The sequence below is a fragment of the Canis aureus genome, chromosome 33 (genome assembly GCF_053574225.1).
Source record: "Canis aureus isolate CA01 chromosome 33, VMU_Caureus_v.1.0, whole genome shotgun sequence".
Classification (NCBI taxonomy): domain Eukaryota; kingdom Metazoa; phylum Chordata; class Mammalia; order Carnivora; family Canidae; genus Canis; species Canis aureus.
Genome location: NC_135643.1, coordinates 37,194,083 through 37,207,823, shown reverse-complemented (window position 1 = coordinate 37,207,823; position 13,741 = coordinate 37,194,083). Strand labels below are relative to the sequence as shown.

Genomic DNA, 13,741 nt, shown 5'->3' with positions numbered 1-13,741 from the left:
GTGCTTCCTGAAGGCTGCTCAGAGCCACTTACTGCCTCTAATAGGAGTAATGAATGCAAGCCCATTCCTGTAGAATGAGAAACTCCTTTAATTAAACAGGTGACTTTGTCTTGAAAACCTCCTTGTCAAAGTCGTTTAAAACTCAACTGAGGTCTGAGATTCCACATACTCAAGTTTTCTTCCTCTGTATTATAAGATGGCCTGAGATCTCACTGTACCTTGTTGGCTCTGCTCCTTGATCCTTCGCAGGCATTTTCCACAATAAATCTCTTGCTCATCTGACCCATCTTGAAGAACCCAAACGATCACAGGGCATTCTCTGGTCATTTTCTGTAATATACCACCTCATCACTTTCTAGTTTCTTTAGCCCAGTCTCTCTCTCTCTTTTTTTTCCTTTTAATACCTGCTATCTTGTATCTGCTTATTTTCTTTCTCCCTCAATAGAATGTAAGATCCTTGAAGGTAGAGACTTTATTTCTTTTGTTCCTATACTGCAGCATCTATTTTAGTGCTTTTCATGTGGTTGGCTATAAATATCTGTTGAATGAATAAATACATGCAGAAGGAAGCCTAACACAGCTGTGCATTCTTCCTATAGTGAAATTTTGTAATAACAGCTTCAGTTTCTGTGTTGCTAAACAGCTCAGTTGCTAAATAACAGAAAAAAATTAAAAAACATGTCATAGGAATCTTTTAGTTACCTGATAATGGTTGAAGTAAAGAATATAAAACTTTGAGCTGTTAAATTATTTTTTAAACTCTCCAGCAATGCTAGAAGCAGCTACATACAAAAGAGCCCTGGTACTTTTGATACTCATCAAAACGGTGTAAATAGTAATCACTGAACCCCTTCAGGCTTACCTTTTTTTGGAATATCACTCAGAAACTACTTTTTTAGTTTTTTAAATTGACCATAATTAACATACAGAGTTATATTAGTTTCAAGTTACAGTATGATGCTTCAACAATTCTATATATTGGTGCTTATAACAGTAAGTGTTCTCTTCATCCCCTTTATCTCTTTTATTCATCCCTCCACCTATCTCCCTTCTGTCAATCACCAGTTTGTCTCCTGTATTTGTCTATTTTATGTTTTACTCTTCTTCCTTTGTTCAGTTTCTTTTCTAAAGATTTTAAATAATCTCTACACCTCAATGTGAGGCTCAAACTCACAGCCTCAAGATCAAGAGTCGCATGTTCTATCAACTGAGCCAGCTATGTGCCTCAATTTATTTTGTTTCTTAAATACCACATATGAATGAAATCATATGGTATTTGCCTTTTTTTTGACAGATTTATTTAATTTAGCCTCTTGCCTTCAAAGTTCATCCATGTTTTTGCTAATGACAAGATGCCATTACATTTTAAGGCTGAGTAATATTTCATTTTTATATATATTGTTTGTTATTTTATACATATAAATATAAATATATATATATAGCTTCTTAATTCATTCATCTATGGACACCTAGGTTGTTTTCATAGCCTAGCTATTATAGATAATGCTACGATTAATACAGAGAGGATATATCTCTTCAAATTACTATTTTCATTCCTTTGGGTAAATATCTAGTAGTGAAATTACTAGACTGTACAGTATTTCTATTTTTAATTTTTTGAGTTACTTCTATACTATTTTCCACAGTGGCTGCACCAATTTGCATTCCAACAAACAGTATATGAGGGTTCCTTTATCTTCATGTCATCACCAACACTTATTATTTCTTGTCTTTTTGATTTTAGCAATTCTGACAGGTGTGAGGTGATATCTCATTGTGGTTTTGATTCATATTTCCCTGATATGATTAGTGATGTTGAACATTTTCCATGTTTATTTGCCATCTATATATCTTCTTTGGAAAAATACCTACTCAGGTCTTCTGGCTATTTTTTATTAGATTGTTTGGTATTGAGCTGTGTAAGTTCTTTATATATTTTGGGTATTAACCCCTTATCAACTATATTATTTGCAAATATGTTCTCCCATTCAGTAGGTTGCCTTTTTAAATTTGTTGATGGTTTCCTTCATTGTGCAGGGAAAAACTTACTTTTAAAATGCACTTTATTCCAAGTGGCCACAGTGATAAGCTAAGTCAGTGTTTGTCATTATGTGCCATGTAATACCAGCATTAACATTCCTCCTCTGATCCTGATTGTTTGTTTTCTGATCTGAAACTCAATAAGATAAGATGACCAATTTCAAATTCCCATTTTTTTAAGGGCTAGATGCCTGAATCACTTCTGAAGTCAATTACTATGTTGGTCTTTCTCCCCACTCTAAGTCAGTAAACTACATCCCCACAGGTTTAAGCAGGAAGTGTTTATTAAGAAATATTAATAAGCCCCCAGAAACAACTCTCAGATCACCCCAGAGAACTAGGTGGTTAACTAATATGCTGACCCTATTGTTTTAGTTGCTATGTGGAAAGGGCCATAATAATTATTTATTATTTTATTTTTAGTTTTTAAATTGTTTTATTACTAAAAATAGGCTTCACTTTATTATTTAGCTTTCTAACTCTGTGCTGTGCCTTTAGCACTTTCACAATTTTCTGTTCCTCAGTAAGGAAAGCACATTTGTTCTGGTCAGGGACACATTTAGCACATATCGAACCACCATAGACCCTACTGACATGTTTTTTGTTTTGTTTTGTTTTGTTTTCATTTTAAAAATACTCAAAAGAACTTTAGCTTTTATAGCATAAATCCTTTGAAGTAAGCCTGGAAACATGTTACATGCAGATTTTGGTGCTTTCTCAAACCTCTTGGTATAAAGGTAAAAAGTTCTATTACCAGGGGTTAGCAACAGCCTATTTTTGTTATAGGCTTTATTGGAGGGTAGCTTATGACAGTATGTCAAACACCGGACCATTCAGATTGCCTCTATAGATATCCCTAGAAAAGCAAAGGCCACCACTATTGCCAACCTCATAAATTCATTGGCTTTGTTCCTGTGTGCTATAGCAATTTTGGTACCCTGTTATTCCAGGCTTGTTTGCTGATGTGACATACTCATACAGCTGCATCATATTGGCAGAATCTAAGTCACATGTCTATAAGCTAGTGGAAAAGGTGATTAGAAATAGAGTTTCAATTTGGGAAAGTGAGATTCACAATGAAGGCATTGAAATGCATAGTGAATGCTTGATAGCTTTTAGATTGCTGTTAGAGATGTACACTAACATCAATATTTAATTCATAATGATACAATAACAAACTATTATAAAGAGCTTACCATGTACAATTTTGTTTTATGCATTCTACATATTCATTTTATCATCATATCTCCCCCATGTGATTGATACCATTATTTATCTTATTTTATGGATGAGGAAATTGAAGCATCCATTGAGAGAGCATGTCCAATGTCACAGAGATTGCACATGGGATTTGAGATTTAGATGAAATTAGCTTTCCAGATTCCAAATTCTTGCTCTTAACCAATATACATATAACCTTTCACATATGAGCAACATCAGCAAATTATTATGGAATAGGCAAAAGACAAATAAAAAAGAAAAATGAGTAGACTATATGAATAGGGAAATCACAGAAAATAAACAGTGATGGTTAATAAAATTGAATTATTAATACTGTAGAGAAATCTGTGATATATTTCATATTCTTTGGGCCCAATATTCATACACATTACCTGAAGGAATCACATTTATCCTAAAGAATTGTCTTATATATCATTTTCTCAGAGTTCATTCACTGATTCTTTATTTTTTTGTCACTGATTCTTTAAATGCATAGTTCAAATCACCTTCAAGCTGTCTCATACTACTGACCATCAGAATAGTTATAATCCTTAGTTGTAATTGTTTAGTTTTTGGGTATTAGCATCATGAGGGTATGTGCCTTATTTGACATACCCTCAGTGGTGGTCTTAGAATTTTTTACATACTGGCCACTCAATAAAAATTGTTAAATATTGTTAAATGTAATGAAAATGACTGTTATTGACTATTAAGAATCATTCAAAAATTCTAGATATCCTCTCTTTTTAGAAGTTGCTAATGTATACTTAAAAAAGTAAGATAACATACTTCCTCCTCAAAAGAACATACTCGAATCTCCTTACTTAGAGTTTTACTCTTGTAACATATATTAACACATTTATTAAACCAACAGAGATTGAAGTCCTTTCAAAGGAGTAAAGAAAATGCTACAAATTGGAATGATTTCTAATCAAAGCAGAAGATAATGAAATCTTGCCAGACAGAAATTCATCCACTTAGTAGATTAAAATTACAAGATGAAAAAGAGGGGATCCCTTGTTGGCTCAGCGGTTTAGCGTCTGCCTTTGGCTCAGGGTGTGATCCTAGGGTCCCGGGATCGAGTCCCACGTCAAGCTCCCTGCATGGGGCCTGCTTCTCCCTTTGCCTGTGTCTCTGCCTCTCTCTCTCTCTGTGTCTCTCATGAATAAATAAATAAAATCTTAAAAAAATAAGATGAAAAAGAAAAAAAAGGAGGAAAAGAAAAAATATTCAAAAGGCTCTTAATTTCATATAAACAAAAGTTATTCTTGGAAGATTAAATATACCTTTAAAATAAAAGTAATTTAAAATCAGTCTCAATTAGGTTAAAATGCACTCAATGTGATTTCCTTTCTATAAAACTTTGTATAATAACTTCTGTATTTGATTTGACTATTGTGTTCTTTGCATATGAATATATTCATGTATTAAGCTGTCAGTATTAATTTAAATGTGATGTAACTTGGTTAACACTAATAGTCTGTTTTGACAAATTGTAAGGAAAAAGCACCTTAAATTAGCACCTTAAATTTGTCTTAAAATTGAAGACAAAGTGTATGAAACTTTTTACATGCTTGAGAAATATGTTTCACTGGTTATTAGTGTGCATTAAAATTGCACAGGTGAAATAATTCTTTTTTTTTTAAAATTAAGATTTTTGTTTATTTGAGAGAGAGAGAGAGAGAGAACATCAGCTGGGGTGGGGGTGGGTGAGGAGCAGAGGGAGAAGTAGATTCCCTGCTGATCAGGGAGCCCTACACTGGAATCTCAGGACTCCAGGATCATGACCCCAGCAAAAGGCAGATGCTTAATGACTGAGCCGCCAGGTGCCCCGAAATAATTCTTATAGAAAGTTTCATTGTAATGTGTATAAAATAAGCAAGAGTGAGAATTTAGGAAAAAAGAACAATCACAACAGTATTGTGGATTACAATGAGAATATACTTTTGATTTTAGAACTGTCTGCCTATCTTAGAATCTGCTTGCTTTTGAGAGGAATTTGTGTATATTTAATTTGGGAGAGGGAAGCACAGTCAAATTTTTCCTAAACCATTTAATAAATAAGACCACTAGCTCCAGCAGATACCACTGGAAATGTTGATATTGAAGTATGTACAAATATAATTGAAGGGATTTTGTGTCCTTATGCTGAAGCCCAGAATTAAGCTCAGTATTTTCCAGCTATAGATTGATCAGGGCTCCTTCTCACAGAACCTCTCTTCCAAGGAGTAGACCTGAATATGGTGCTTCTTGGTCAGCTTCTTTCAAGAAAAGAGGGAGAGTAAAATGGGTAAAATATCCTTAACTCAGAAATTCCTTATATTCCACATATTTCATTCTATAATTCTCACCACTTCCCTTCCAATCTAAGTGGAGGAAAATGTTAGGATACAGCCAGAGTAGCACATTATTAGGTGAGTGAAAAAGTGAGGATCTGGCGCTTTAGTATAGCCATATTTAAGACCTATCTGAGTGGTTAGCACAGAGCACTTCCTGAGAAATGACATGTGCTTGTGACAAAGAGGTTTGAAATCCAAGGTGGAGCCTGAAACAATCAGAGACAGTGAATTGACTGGCTCAGTAGTATATTTGCTAGATAACACCAGATTTTATTAAAATCCCATATTTGAGAGAAAGATGACATAGCAATACAGGAAAACTGGAAAAAATTTAAGAGATTATCATGCTAATGGAGAGACCTGGAGGCAAGGAAGAAAATAATATTGTGAGTGATTCCTATTCCAGTTTTCTCATATATTTAAAGACTTGTGTTATTTTTTTTTTCTTTTCTGATACCTGTGTGTCCTACTCTCTCTATTTTTCTCTTTGTATTTTGGTGTTTTGTTAATTTCGGGAATCTCTATGTATTAAGAAAAACCTTTGCTGTGATTTGTTTTGAAAGAATATATTTTTCCATGTGATCATTTTTTTCTTTTCACCTTTCTAATGGTTATTTTACTCACACAATTTATTTTATGAAAATCAAAGATTAAATCACAACTATTTCATGGCTAGTGTGAAACGTGTGTTTGTGCAAGAGAGAAAAAGAGAGGGAGACAGAGAGATTCTCATTCTGTTTCAGCGTATGAACTTTATTTGGTAGCATTTTAAAGTATTGAGCTTAGCTAATTTTTTTTTGCAGTTATTCATATAAGGAGTTGACTTTGATTTAGTTTTGTTTTTTCTTTAAATGTGGTAATCGGTGCATGCTTTGTACACTAGGTTGATATCTATTTTGCCTTATTTGTGTTGTATATGTCTGTAGAAACTGTTGGGAGTTTATATGTTGAGGGTTTAATTAGAGTTTTGAAATTTGTGTGTGCAAAGGAAACCTTAGTTTAATATACTTTCATGGATATCTTTTTCTTTGTAACACATTTTATACCTTGACAAAATAAGCAATTTAGGATGCAACAATGATTAGGTATATTATTCCTATATGCCAATTTTTAATTTGCTTATATTTCATATCTACCACATTAATTTTCAGATAGATGACAATATCATTTGGAACTTGATGGATTGTTATGCTGCTCTTTCAACTTTAGGTCATTAGCAAACTCTACCTCTGTTTTCTGAATGAGCTACTTTCAATGCTGCTCATCAGAAACTTTCTGAATGGGTATTGCTTACTTTCTTTTAAGCTTAAGTGAGAGTTTTGTTATATTACTTTTTAAAGTTCAAAGTAATAAATTTTGAGATGATCGTGTAAACTGAAAAACAGTTTAAATTACTATAATCTGATAAGATATTTTAGAAGTTTGTAATTTTATTAACATGGCTGTCTCAACCAAAAAACATGGTGGTTTAATTTATATTGCTGGCCAGCCTCTATGCAATTAAGCATATCTGTAAACCATAAAACTGCAGAAATTAAAATAATGTTATTGTTTAGAATTAATGATAAAATTTATGCAATTCAGCTTAGTGTAACTATAACTGGATTGACAATATTTAACTATTTGCATTTTTATCATTTGTGCCATATTTGAAATATCACAGGTAGAAGATAGATTTTAGCTTGAGTAATTAGCCAGTGGGAAGGTTAAAATTATTTCATGATTCTATTTTAATATTATTTTTAATCCTTATATTCAGGATAAAGCTGCAAAAGATAGAGACCATGCTTTGTAGAATTGCTAGTGTTTCACAGAGAGGGGATGAAGTACAAGGGTTACAACCTTTTTCTCCCTTTCATTATCTAAAATTATAAATAAATACTTTTTCTTAAAAGTAAGAAATGGGAGGCAGCCTGGGTGGCTCAGCGGTTTAGCGCCGCTTTTGGCCCAGGGCATGATCCTGGAGACCTGGGATCGAGTCTCACGTCGGGATTCCTGTATGGAGCCTGCTTCTCCCTCTGCCTGTGTCTCAGCCTCTTTGTGTGTATGTGTGTGTCTCTCATGAATAAGTAAATAAAATCTTAAAAAAAAAGTAAGAAATGGCATATCTTGTACCATTTATGAGCGAATTTCCTCTTTGTGCACTTTCTGTCTTTGGAAGGAAAAATTAAAGGAGTATGTGCTGCCTCATTAAAATAAAGAAACCAAAATATCATCTGATAGGAGTATCAAGCCTTAAAGTCTTATTATGCAGATTATTTTATAACTAGGTACATATCTGGATTTTGAGTGTTTTAAAATAGTTTTGAGTCTGGAATGCCTGGTTCCAGGTCTTTATGAGAAATGTTTTGATCCATTCATCTGTAATAAATAAGGAGCCCTATGCTAAAACAAATAGGGTCTATACACCCTCTTCAGAAAGAAAACTACCCCAAGTGGTTACCAACTAACCTTCCTGCCACATTCGGCAAGACCAGCCTCTTTCTCTTTTTTCACATAGTATCCATACTCATTCTTTTAAAATACAAATCATGACAATGTCATCTGTTTAAAACATTCCATTCTCCATACCATGACTGCCAAAGTCTGCATCGTCTGTCTTTGAAATTCCTTTATCACTTTCTAATTCAATTTTTAAAATTTATTTATTTGACAGAGAGCGAGAGCATGAGCAGTGGGAAGGGACAGAGGGAGAGGGAGAAGCAGGCTCCCTGCTGAGCATGGAACCCTACTTGCAGCTGGATTACAGGACCCTGATATCATGACCTGAGCTAAAGGCAGATGCTTACCCAACTGAGCCACCTAGGCACCCCATCTGATTCCATTTTTACTTGCAATGCAATTTCTCTCTTCCTTATCTCATTCCATCACATTAGCATTTTATTATTTCTTCAAAGCAATAAACATATCCCTGTCTCTCATGCTTTCAGTCTTGGTCCTCACTTTGCATGAGGTACTCACTTTGCCATTATCTCCAGAGCTCACTTCCTCATTTGATGCTGGTCTCTGATGAGATGTCATGTCTGAGATGCTTTCTTTAATTGATGCATTAGTCCCTTCCATATTCAAACTTCTTATTCTGTTTTATTCTTTTTACATCACTGAAATTCACTTACATTTCTGTTTCTTTATTATTTTTCTCTCTCCACTAGACTGTAGTTTGAGTGTGTAAAGAAATTTTGCTCTTATATTCATACTTTTATCCATTATACATGTTTGATACCTGAATGCTTACTAAATATTTCTTAAGTGAAGAAAATGATAATTGAATGAGAAAATGAATAAAATGGGTAATGAATTAATTATCTATAGTTTATGGAAAAGGTACTGGCATTAAAATCAACCTAAGAAAATTCTTTGACTATATTAATGAATTAATCTTTGTATGTTATAATTAAATTTTATTTCATTAAGATTAAGGCCAGGTTCTTCTCCATTTTTCCATTCATTTTTTGTTTGTTTGTTTGTTTTGGTTTTGGTTTTTGGGAGGAGAGTATAGTGGAGCTTATCCTTCATTCCTGAATTGCTTGTAGTAAGTCATATCTAGGATTTCTGTTTTCTCAAGTCCTCTTCCCTATGTGGTTCGGACTTAGAGTTGGCCAGAACAGAAACATATACAAGGTTTAGATGGCAAAAGTAAAGAGGAAACTGTTGCTTTAGATGATTGTGATGGACAGATAGGGTGACACAAATGCAGATGTGCCCAAAGGGCTTGAGCTTCTACCTATCTTCCCAATGACTGGCCCCACCATCTGATGCAATGTGAGTCAACCATTTAATATTATTCTGTGGTTTCTCCAAGGTAGCAGCTTTCTCAGACCACATCATGAAACCCTTAGTGGATACACTGAGCTACCAGAGCTTTTCCTGTAGGCTGTTAAGAGCTTACTCATACCATTGCATTGATTTTTTTCTGATGCTCTGACTTCCTGCTCTAAAACCTGACTTATCCTAACTTTGCCACATTTGTGTAAGTTCTCCTTTCTGTGGTAAACACTTTTTTCCCCTTAATACTGTTAATGGCTTTGTTTTGTTAACAAAACTCTGAAAAAACTTTAAATTGTGTATCAGCCATCTGTCATTATACTTCTTTATACTGCTTGATCCTAGCTGCTATATATAAATAAAATCCCATGAAAAACAAGTTGTAATGTATATGTATTTATATATGTGTATGTGTGTGCATAAATAGCAGAACATTAAAGGAAGCTTTTCATTAAGCCTAAAATATATTTTTAAAGATTTTATTTATTTATGAGTGACAGAGAGAGCAGAGACATAGGCAGAGGGAGAAGCATGCTCCCTCCAAGGAGCCTGATGTGGGACTTGATCCTAGGACCCCGGGATCACAACCTGAGCCAAAGGCAGATGCTCAATCAACCACTGAACCCACAAGGTGCCCCAAGCCTAAAAATAATATTTTATAAAATCTCTTCCCCAGTTTTCACATTGTTAGAAGAGTCTTCAACAATATTTCATGACCTTAAAATGTATACAAATTCTATTTTTCAGTTTATAGTAAAAATGCATAGTCATTGAATCTAGTGAAACTATTTTCATAGTACACTGTTCAAATTTGCAGGATTTCTAAGGTAAATAAAAATGTCTTACTGTTAATTAGAAAAACCTAACAATGGTTTCATTGTTTCATTTAGTTCTTTTTCTGAGGTTTTGTCTTTTTCTTTCATTAGGACTATACTTCTCAGTTTTTCCATTTTGCTTGACACTCTGAATTTGTTTCTGTGAATTTAGTTTAATAGCCACTTCTTCTAAACTTGAATCATCTTGTGTATGGTTGTACCCTTTGTAGACTGTGTGCCTGATGACTTTGACTGGCTTGCTAGAGCTCTGTGTGGCATAGGCTAAGTTCCTGGGGCACTCCATGATGGGGCTGCCTTGGCGAGATGGCTGGGGAAAAGGGTGAGTAAAGCAAGAGAGTCCCAGGGCTCTCTGTGCACATAGCACCCTGGAAATTCAGCTAAAGCTGAAGTCAGTGCAAGCCAGGATGTACTGGGGTTTTCGGTGCAAGGAATGTTTTGATGAGGCAACTGGAGCTGTAGTGGTACAGTCTGGGGTGTTCTGGGGTGATCCATGTAGGAGGCATGCTGGTGCAGTGGCTAGAACCAAGGCAGGGTGTAGGCTGGGTGATTTTCAGAGCTCTTCACACACAGATGTGCCTTGAGAAGCAGCTGGAGTCAAAGCAGGAATGAGCCAAGGGGTCCTAGAGTGCTGTGTATGCGGGGTACTCTTACAAGCCATCCAGAACTAAAGTTGTGTGGGCCCAGTGTGAAGGAAGGTCTTGGGGTTCACTGAGGCAATAGGCCAGCTATTGTGTCCAGACCCTGTTCGCATCAGGTGTACTATCAAGGTGGATGGCAAATGTAAAGAATATATTCTTAAAGTGTCACTTGTAGGAAGCACATTATTCGGCATCTTCCGAATTATTTAGTTATTCCATCTTCTATTGAATAATTTAATCTATTTATATTTAAAGTAATTATTGATAAGTAAGAACTTACTATTGCCATTTCAAGAATTGTTTTAATTCTTGTTGTCTTTCTTTGTTTATGTTTTGTATTGGTTTGGTGCTTGCTCTTTCTTTTTTTTCTTTCTTTTTTCTTTCTTTCTTTCTTTCTTTCTTTCTTTCTTTCTTTCTTTCTGTAGGTACTAGAACTTTCTTATGATTTGCACAAAACATCTTATGAGTCTATTTTAAGCTGATAGCAAGTTATTTACATACAAATCATATATTTTAATCCCCTTCACATTTTATGCTTTTGATATTACACTTTATATCTTTTCATATTTTGTATCCATTAACAAATTGTAGTAGCTATAATTATTTTCAATAGTTTTGTTTTTTAATCTTTAAAATAGAGTTAAAGTGAATGTCACACAAGCACATTTCAGTGAGCTTCTTTGAATTATTATGTTGGATTCCTTATCAGACAATTCACAGATATCCATTTTTTGTGTCACCAGCTATTGGAGCTTTAATATTATAGAATATTCTTAAATTGACTATATATATATATATATATATAGACTATATATATGTATATGTACATATACATATAATCATATGTATATATGACTTTATATGTATGATATATACATGTATATGTATGATATATACATATACACAGATATATACATATATGTATACATATAGTCATATATAGTCATATGTATATATGACTATACATATATCTTTATAGTAGTTTTAAACGTTCATATTTCTAATTAGCATACTTTGCCTTTAACTTGAAGAATCCCTTTAGTATCTTTTTAAGCCAGATCTAGTGGTGATAAACTTCCTCAGATTTATTTTTTTCTGGGAAATTTTTCTGTGTTCCTCATTTCTGAAGGGCAGATTTGTTGGGTATAGTTTTCTTGGTTGGCAATGTTTTTTTTTGTTGTTGTTTTGTTTTTGTTTTTGTTTTTTTCTTTTAGTACTTTGAATATATTGTCCCATTTTCTCCCGGTCTACAGGTTTGATGCTAAGAAATTAGCTCATAATCTTGTGTGTGTGATAAGTCACTTTTTTCTTGCTCCTTTTAAAATTCTCTATTTGTCTTTGACCTTTGGCAATTTGATTATAATATGAGGTAGGTCTGTTCCCAGACTGTACATGAGGACCGAAGAAGAGTCACAAAGTTCTGCAGTAGGATTGAGGTCAGAAGGCCAGACTCAGGGACACAAATGAGTATGTCTCCTACCTGTCACTGGGTGAACAGAACTGGCAGCCAAAAGGTACTAAAGCTAAGTCATGGCTGCTTCCAGATCCACATCCAGGACTGAGGTTGACGGGTGTGTTAACTGAGGCATGGGTAGATGTGACTCTTGTGGGTTCCTTGGTAGCAGGACCAAGGCCAAACAGGGCTGTAGCTGAATCAACAGGGGATGAGGCTATTTCTAGGTTTAGCTGGGACCACAATCAGTGAACCTGCCATCTGGGCATGGATCTGCCTTCTTGAAAAGCCTTCCTTGGTCTTGGGTTCCAGGGTTTCCTACTTTAGTTCCTAAACTCCAAAAAGGTACTTTTACCTATGGATGACTGCCAGATAGTTGCTGCTCAGAGATTCAATCCAGAAACTTCCTCTTCTGCTATCTTGCTGAGGTCACTCTTTAGGCTTTAAAGTTTTAATTTCATTCTATTTTAATGTGAGATGAATTTGATCATGATTAAATGTAGATTGACAGAAGTGGGGAAAGGTAAACTAAGACTTATTTAAAACTTGCCTCAGATTATTAAAAGATTTAAATAGTTATAATTGTATTTAGAGTGCATAAGTTGAGTTAGAATCAGCTTACATTAATTTGGTTTAGTCTTTTAAAAATCTAAAAATAAATGAAAATTTGAAGAAGTAAAAGCAAAAAATTCTAATTATCAAATGGCTAGATAGATTTAATTTCTTCTTAAAGCCAGATTAAAATTGGTGATGTTTTCTTCCAAATTTTGTGAATATCATGTACACATACACACACACATTTCTTCTCCAATAAATTCCTGTTCTGTATAAACAAATCATTAAGGATTACAACATTTCTCTGAAGATAGAAATATACTTTCTTCTCTGTTTCACTTATTACATTCAGATATTTTTGATACTCATTTTTAATGGCGGTGCCAAGAAATGTTAGTTATTGGATTATTTCCCAGACTCTAATTTAATATGTATATAACACCTTCTAACTTCAGCATAAAAATAAATTCTAAATTTTACTGAGTCATTTAATCAGAAAAACTTAATCAGGTACTTTTCACTATTGCCAATTCTATACCCATCAAAGGATGCTAGAAAACAGATAAGGATTATTTCATAGTGAGGGTATCATTGCTGTGATCATGCAAATGATCTAAATGGGCAAATGGAAAATCAAGTAAAATGCTAAAGTGATATTTTCCTTAGTGATTAGGCATTTTGGAGATTTCAGAATAACAAACTAAAGAAGGAGAAAGAGGACTGGGTGGGGATAGTGGACTAGTGTCATTTGACATTAGGCAAATACTTTTCTACAAGAAAAAAATATTCATCACTCACAAATCCTAAGTAACTCTTTTATTATTTTCAGAAAAGTGATTTTTAAGCCCCCACAAAATTTTTAAAGTGTGTCTCTAAGAGGAATTTGGTAGGGAG

At 34.1% G+C, this 13,741-nt stretch overlaps 1 pseudogene; it reads right to left on the bottom strand.

Moving 5' to 3' along the window:
- Nucleotides 1-2,466: 2,466 nt before the first annotated feature.
- LOC144303983 (large ribosomal subunit protein eL34 pseudogene) lies at nucleotides 2,467-2,873 on the bottom strand (annotated as a pseudogene).
- Between the last annotated feature and the right edge of the window lie 10,868 nt (nucleotides 2,874-13,741).